The following is an 8,002-nucleotide window of genomic DNA, read 5'->3' as shown; positions in this document are numbered from 1 at the left end:
TGTTTGGTTATGTCTACCGATAAGGGGGAAGCTAACCAATGGAGAATTGTGATGCTATCTTGTCTGTGTGAGCTGAGCGGGAGTTCGCGGTCTTTTTCGGGAGGAGAGCGAGAAGGACGGACGTGTGAGGAGCGGACAGCGGTTCCAGAGCGGCGAATACTGAATGTTGGCGGTTCGGTCGGTGGCCGAAGGCTCGGAAGGTCGTTGTGGATGGAACCGGAGGCGTGAGCTCCAGCGTATTAAAATATTATGTGCACAAATTGATAAACTTATTTATTTGGCGCATTTAGGTTATCTGTTTCTACTAACCCACCACTAAGAAATAAAATTGCAATTATTTACTCTCTTTTGGTGTATTGTCTGGTATTTGTGTTGCGAGCGTTTACAGGAGTGGCATTATACCGTATTTACACCGAAGTATCGCACTATTGGAGGGGCGACGGCAGTTCATCCCAGGCGAACGAGGGTAAACTGGGGGAACGAAGGCTCCGCTATCGATCTATTTTCCTCTCCCTCTCCCTCTCTCTCTCCTTCTGTCTGTCACTGTCTCTCTGTCTCCCTCACGATGTCTTAGTCGCTTCGCTATCACTCTCTCTAATTCTATTTTCTCTGCTTCTCCCATACGCCCTCGCGCTCACTCTCGCGACATCTTCCTCGTGCCCTGTCCCTCAAGTGTTCTCCTTCGCTCCCTCTCACTCACGCCAACTCCTTCGTGCGCTCTCCCCTCACGATGTCTCCTTCTGACGCTCTCCCTCGCGCTCACCCCCTTTACATCACGCTCACTCTAGCCCCATCTTCATGGCACGAGCTCCCTCGCGCCATCTCCTTCACGTGGTCTCCCGCGCGCCCTTTCCTCGCGATATCTCATTCGTTCTCTTCCTCGCGCTCAATTTCTCTATCTCTATGTCTCTCACAGAGAGACAAATGAACGTAACGGTACTTTGCCTCGAATTGTAAAACAGGAAAATCATTTTACAGGAAGATAGGTCAATATGGCAGTGAGAAGGAAAACCTACAGGTAGAGAAGGAGGAGAATAAAAGGTGGTGAAGGAAGCGACGGGTTTTGATGGGAGGAGAAATGGTTGATAGAGATGAAAATATTCTCCAAGATCAGCTGGTTTTGTCAGAACCGGGAAGCAGGGGAAACAGGTTCTCCTCAAGCTTCAATATAACAGGGCGGGCATAAGGCGCAAAAGGGATTTCTCTGGGATGGTGAGGACAGTGATGCCGTCGAGATAATCTGTAAACAGCTGTTTTGTAATTCTAAGGCAACACACACAAAATGGAATAGAGTAAGCTGTTGACGGGACTCTGATGAAGGGTCTCGGCCCGAAACGTCAATAGTTTGTTCTTTTCCATAGATGCTGCCTGGACTCCTGATTTCCTCCAGCATTTTGTGTGAGGAGAAGAGTAAACAGTCGAGGTTTCGTGGCGAGACCCTTCACCAGGATCTGACTCTCTGTGTGATGTTTGGTATTTCTAGCGAATGCAGATTCTCTCCTGTTTCAGTAACTCTGTTCATCACATTGTTTCCATAGAATCACAAGTGGGGGGGGGGGGGTAGAATAGGGAGCATGAAGGCAGCTGAATTCTAATACGTTACTACATTTATTTCTAATGCTTCATAAGTTTCAAATTCCGATTCAGCGGGTATTTCACCGCATTCTTCAGTTCCTCTCGGAATTTGCTCTGAGTCAGGGCGTAAATACACGTGTTGGTGCAGGAACTGAGAACCTGCAGCATGTCCGATGTGTATCTTATGGTGTAGCGTGGATCCGTGACAGAATAAAAAAACGTGTTTGAAATCCGTCTGTAGATGTAAAATACCACCTGTGTTCCCCACAACAAGATGAAACTACCGGTTATGCAGAAGAGCAAAACGATGGATTTGCGTCGGTTCTCCATCTCCCGGTCCTTGTTATTCTCTCCACTCTTTTGACCCCGGAGCCTCCTGCGGGATCGACTGGCCGCTAGAATCCGCCTGACAGTTAGAATATTGAGCAGCAACATCAGAAAGAAAGGGACACAAGGGGACAAAATGAGGTAAAACATCTCAAATGCCGCCCATGAGGGTGAGTTTCTGAAGCTCGGTGTAGCAACACAACCCCGAGGAACACCATCAATCATTACAATGGGCTCGTATATAAAGCCGTAGGGGACACTCACCAAACAAGACAACACACTCACTGTCCCGATAACCACAGCCGCCGTTCTCTCGTTGCAATATTTTGTTTTCAGCTTCTCACAGCAAATAGCCACAAATCGATCGACGGTGAAAGCGACAGTCAGCCAGACTGAGGCCGCAGTGCTCGCAAACATCAACCACTCACCGAGACTGCATACAGCAGTGATGAAAAGGAATGATCGGGGAAAATAAATTTTAGCAGTCCACCTCATCAGCGGATCCGATATAACGACCAGGAGATCGGCCGCTGCCATTCCCACCAGGTAGCGAGTGATGCATTTGGAGAGACCGCACTTTCCCCGGGACAGGATCACAATCGCCACCAAGTTCGCTGGAAGAGAGGCAATGAACAGCAAATTGAGAAAATACTGAGCAGAAGCCAATGCAGCAGTTTGAGGGGAACCTGTAATATTTCCGATTTAATGTTACATTTAGCGGTGGGGGGGGGGGGGTCGAGAGAGGCCGCAGAGCTGGCGGAGACAGAGAAGGAGTTTACACTGTGAAATAAGGTCAATATGATCTGAATACGGATTCCTTACTGATGACCGAAAAGTGAAGTGGCAGCGGAAAGCAAAAACTGGGTAACTACCTCCTCAGAGTCAATACTGGATGGAACAATTTCTACCGGCGACTTCCGCGTCTCGTCTGGATAAAATGAAGAAATCCGGATTGTCTGATGAAATTCTTACATCAGACAATCATCAATTTCCATGGCCATCCCTGTCAGCGACAGAACAGCCGAAAGAGGGGAAAGAACAGGAAATGCAAGAAAAACTCACGCAGGCAAAACAGAATACGTAGAGAAACAGTTAAAGTATCTCTCCTCAGAACTGGTTTCAGAGAGACCACTGACACGAGTGTTAATTGGTTTCTCTTTTCATACAAGCTGTTTGGGGCTCAGTGTTTACAGCATTCCCCAAGTTCGTTTCCTATTCCGGCATTTGCCACCTCACTAACTTTACAACAGAACATTGACAGATTCCAACAGATACAGCGCAGTCTGACACAACCTCACAGACAGACATGACGCCTCCCACTGAATCCATCACAGGGAAGCGGGGGAGAGGAATTCAAACTCGGTGCCGTAGTCAGATGTCTGTAACGGTGTCAGGTGTACATATAATAGAACACATTTCACAGTATTGATAACTGTGAAGCACCACGTCGGTTGTGTTAATTGACTCAGCGTCGACTTCACTGTGTTGCCCATCATCTCCTTTATATTCAGTCATATCGCAGACATTTACTAAAAATCCACAACAGTTTCGTGTTACAACACATTTGCTAAAGTGTTACTACAGTCGATGGTTTGATTGTTGCTCCTAAGCGGACGATCACTCACATTCAAATGCAGACGGTAAATTGGCAGAAGCTCCGCGGGCTGTGTAAACACAATATTTGCAAATGCGGTGCAGCTACTACAGGACCAAAAGCAGAGAGCCGAACATCTCATTGTTAATCACAAACCGCTGGAGGAACGCTGCCTGACCCGCTCAGTCCCACAGAAACTGGCCGTTTCGCTGAATTCCTGCAGCGGTTTGTTTTCAGATAGAAATCCCAGCATCTGTAGTCCCGGTGTTTACACTCCATTCCTGAAATGCGGAATACCGGCACTGGAATGTGAGAGTTTAAACCAGAGGCAGCATCAATGACATCATTGGGATTAAACTTCAACATCCACCCACGGCAGCTGACACTGCGGCTTACCGGGAATTCCAAAGGCTGAAATAAAAGGATAGTAAACGTCTTCTATCCTCCAGATGACTGGATACACCATTTCAGTGAGAATCTATGATTTATGTTGCTCCTGTATTCGCAGCTCAAAAGCGACCCTAATTTATACCGAGAATCTGTCTCCAGAGATACGGTTATACAACTCACTAACTTCATTAGTTACAGTAACTTGAACAAATACTTTAATTCAATACCATTGTCTCCATTGTAAATATTGGAGCGATTGGAGACAAATACATCAAAAATATTTGCATTACCTCAGCAGCGTCTCTGCTGAAAATAGGCCGGGTGATATACTTTCAAAGATTGAGCTCTGTCACGAAGCAGCTACATTTACCGATTTCATCTTTTTGTTGGCTAATTATTCATCTCTGAACGGAGACCAGCGACATTGACCGATTCCTGCAGTTTCCCATTTTGAACTGTACTTCAGTCCTTCAGCTTCTTCCTGGTCTCTATCTCTCTCTCTCTCTCTCTCTCTCTCTCTCTCTCTCTCTCTCTCTCTCTCTCTCTCTCTCTCTCACACACACACAAACACACACACACACACACACACACACACACACACACACACACACACACACACACACACACACACACACACACACACTCAGAAACAATTGCACAAATGTATTTCTATGTTATCCAGTTGAACATACTATTTATTATAAGTCACTATAAATTGCATATTACACATCTGGTCAGGGACATAACGTAAAGAATGTTACTTCTCATGTAAGAAATGAAGTCTATATAATTCGAAATACACCAGCACAGATTCGAACAAAGATACAAAGAGACCGAGATCAGGATGCGAACGGTAAAATAGGCACGTTGCTAATACACAAACACGAGAAAATCTGAAGATGTTGGCAATCCAAGGCAACATAAGGAAATCTGCCTAGTTCCTCCAGCATTTTGTGTGTCATGTTGCTGATGTAACAGTCTTTAATGGGGATCTCAAATCTGTCAAAGGTCAATAGAAATCGAGAATAAATGTTTCAATCTGCAAAGCCATAGGCAGACTGTTAAATCATACAAAAAATTTAGGGAGCGGTATCTAAGAAAGTCAAAGTCCATTATTAAGGACCTCCAAAACCTAGGGCATGCCTTTTTCTCGCTGTTCCCATCAGGTAGGAGGAACAGAAGCCTGAAGTCACACATTCGGTGATTGAAGGACAGCGTATTCCCCTCTGCTATTCGATTCCTAAACAGAAATTAAATTAAATTAAATCTTTGGACAATACCTCACTATTTTTAATATATGGCATTTCTGATTTGTTTACATCATTCAATATACATACACTGCAATTGATTTACTTTGTTATTTAGTATCATTATTATTTTTATATTCTTTTTTTCTTCTTCTCGATCATGCATTGCATTGAACTGCAGCTGCTAAGTTAATAAATTTCACGTCACATATAATAAACCTGATTCTGAGATTGTGGGGTTCATTCTTTACCTGTTGGTCTATGCTTCAGTGTGAGAGTGTTGCGTTCACTGTGCATCTGTCAAATCACTCTGTAGAGAATTGCTTTCTGATGTGAGACTGAAATCTCCCTTTAACCAGTCTCCACTTTTCTTTGTTGATTGATTAATTTTGAAGTAGCAGTTGGCATCATACTTATTCTGCCCTTAATGATTCTGAACACTTCTATCATATCTCCTCTCATTGTATGTCAACTTAGGCCAGATAGATTTAATTCTCTTAATCTTACTGCATAGCTCACACCCTGCAGTCCTGTAGTGAGAGGAGTCGCCCATCTCTGATCTCTTTCCAATGCCTTCACATTCCTTACAAAATATGGTGATCAGAACAGTACATAGTTTTCAAGGCGTGGCCTCACAAGTGCATGAAACGGCTTAAGAAGACGTCTCTAGCTCTCGACTCCTCTGAGTGCATGACATAGCCCAACATTATATCAGTCTTCCTCATTGCTTCAGTGTGTTGTCTAGATGTTGATAGTGATGAGTTCCAGGAGACTCAAGTCCTTCTCATACAATGCACTTTCTTACTCAAGACCGCTATTGTATATTTATATCTAATACTTCTACTTCCTAAATGTAATATTTTACATTTATTTACATTAAATTTCACCTGTCATTTATCTGCCCACGTCAGGGTTTTGTTTAGATCTACCTGTATTGATTCTGCTGCCTGAATGGTATCAGCCCATCTCTCTAATTTTGTGTCATCTGCATACGTAACTAGTTTATTACTCTGTGCTTATCCACATCATCAATGTAAACAAAAACAGCAGCAGCGCCAAAACGGATCCTTGTGGAAGCCACTTCTAACATTTTCCAGCTGTGAAAATCATCCTCTCACCATAACTCTTCCCCTTCTGCTTCTGAGCCAATTCTGCACTTATTCACACCCGACACCCTGAATCACTACCTCCTGTAATTTGAATATTATCCTCTTCTGGGGTACCTTTTCAAAATCCTTCTGAAGCCCAAGTAAATGGTATCACCGCTTTATTGTGATCATAAACTTTGTTCCCCCCCCGCCCACTTCATAGACCTGCAACATATTAGTGAAACATGATTTACCCTTTCTGAACCCATGCTGCCTGTCTGCTAACAGAACGCCATAAAAAATATAAGACATCGGAGCAGAACTAGGCCGTTTGGCCCATCGAGTGTGCTCCAACATTCAATTATGACTGATCCATTCTTTCTCCTGCTCAAACCCATTTCCAGGCATTTTCCCTATCAGCTTTGATGCCATGTCCAATCAAAAAACTATCAATCCCTGCCTTAAATACACCCAACGACCTGGTTTCCACAGCTGCAAGTGACAAAAATTCCACAAATTCACCACCTTCTGACTAAGAAATTTTCTCCACATCTCTGTTTTGCATTCACACCCCTCTGTCCGGTCGGTGTCGGTGCGGGCAGCGGAACGGGGGCAAGGAGTGCTCGAGGTCGACAGACGACTGGAGATCGGGGGATCGGAGGATCAGCCGTTGCAGGGAGGCCGAGACCGTCGGACCTACCTGGAGAGTACCTGAGGAGGAAGGTAAAACTGCGCAGGGGCGGGTGACGTCAGCGGCGATCCCGGGGTTTAAAAAGCGGCCCACTTTTAGGAGCGGGCAGCGGAGTGCGCAGGAGCAGAGTGCTGGGATTTGGCTCAGCGGGCTTCGGCTCAAGGGGACTTCGGTGAGAGGAAATCAGTGAGCCTGAGTACGTGCTTGCTGAGGTAAGGAAGGTAAGGTCGGTAGGTACTTTTTTCATTTATTCTGACTAATCTAGGATCAGGTAATGGGAGAGACAGTTAGAGCAGTGGTGTGGTCCGTATGCAGTATGTGGGAGGTCAGGGTCAACACAGTTGTTCCTGATGACCACACCTGCAATAGGTGCATCCAGCTGCAGCTCCTATCAGACCGAGTTAGGGAATTGGAGCAGGAGCTGGATGAACTACAGATCATTCGGGAGGCAGAGGCAGAGATAGATAAGAGTTATCGGGAGGTAGTCACACCGAAAAGTCAGTAGGTAGGCAAATGGGTTTCAGTCAAGAGAGGCAGGGGGAGCAGACAGAGAGAGCAGAGCACCCCTGTGGCCGTTCCCATAAACAATAAGTATACCGTTTTGGATACTGTTGGTGGGGATGAACTACCAGGAACAAGTTGCAGTGGTCCTGTCTCTGGCACTGAGGTTGGACCCTCGACTAGGAAGGGGAGGAGGGAAGAGAAGAGAGCGGTAGTGATAACGGATTCTATAGTCAGGGGGCGGATAGGAGATTTTGTGGGGAAGATCGGGAGTCTCGGATGCTATGTTGCCTCCCAGGTGCCGGGGTCCGGGACATCTCAGATCGGGTGCAGGTTATTCTCGAGAGGGAGGGCAAGAACCCAGATGTTGTGGTCCATGTAGGGACCATTGGCGTGGTTAGGATGAGTCAGGGGGTCCTGCGTAGTGAGTTCAGGGAGTTAGGTGCGAAGCTGAAGGGCAGGACCTCCAGGGTAACATTCTCAGGACTGCTACCTGTGCCACGTGCGAGTGAGGCAAGGAACAGAAGGATTATACAGGATAATACGTGGCTGAGAGGATGGTGCAGGAGGGAGGGCTTCAGGTTTTTAG

Source organism: Hemitrygon akajei, unplaced genomic scaffold, assembly GCF_048418815.1.
Source record: "Hemitrygon akajei unplaced genomic scaffold, sHemAka1.3 Scf000034, whole genome shotgun sequence".
Classification (NCBI taxonomy): domain Eukaryota; kingdom Metazoa; phylum Chordata; class Chondrichthyes; order Myliobatiformes; family Dasyatidae; genus Hemitrygon; species Hemitrygon akajei.
This window is presented reverse-complemented; position numbering follows the sequence as displayed.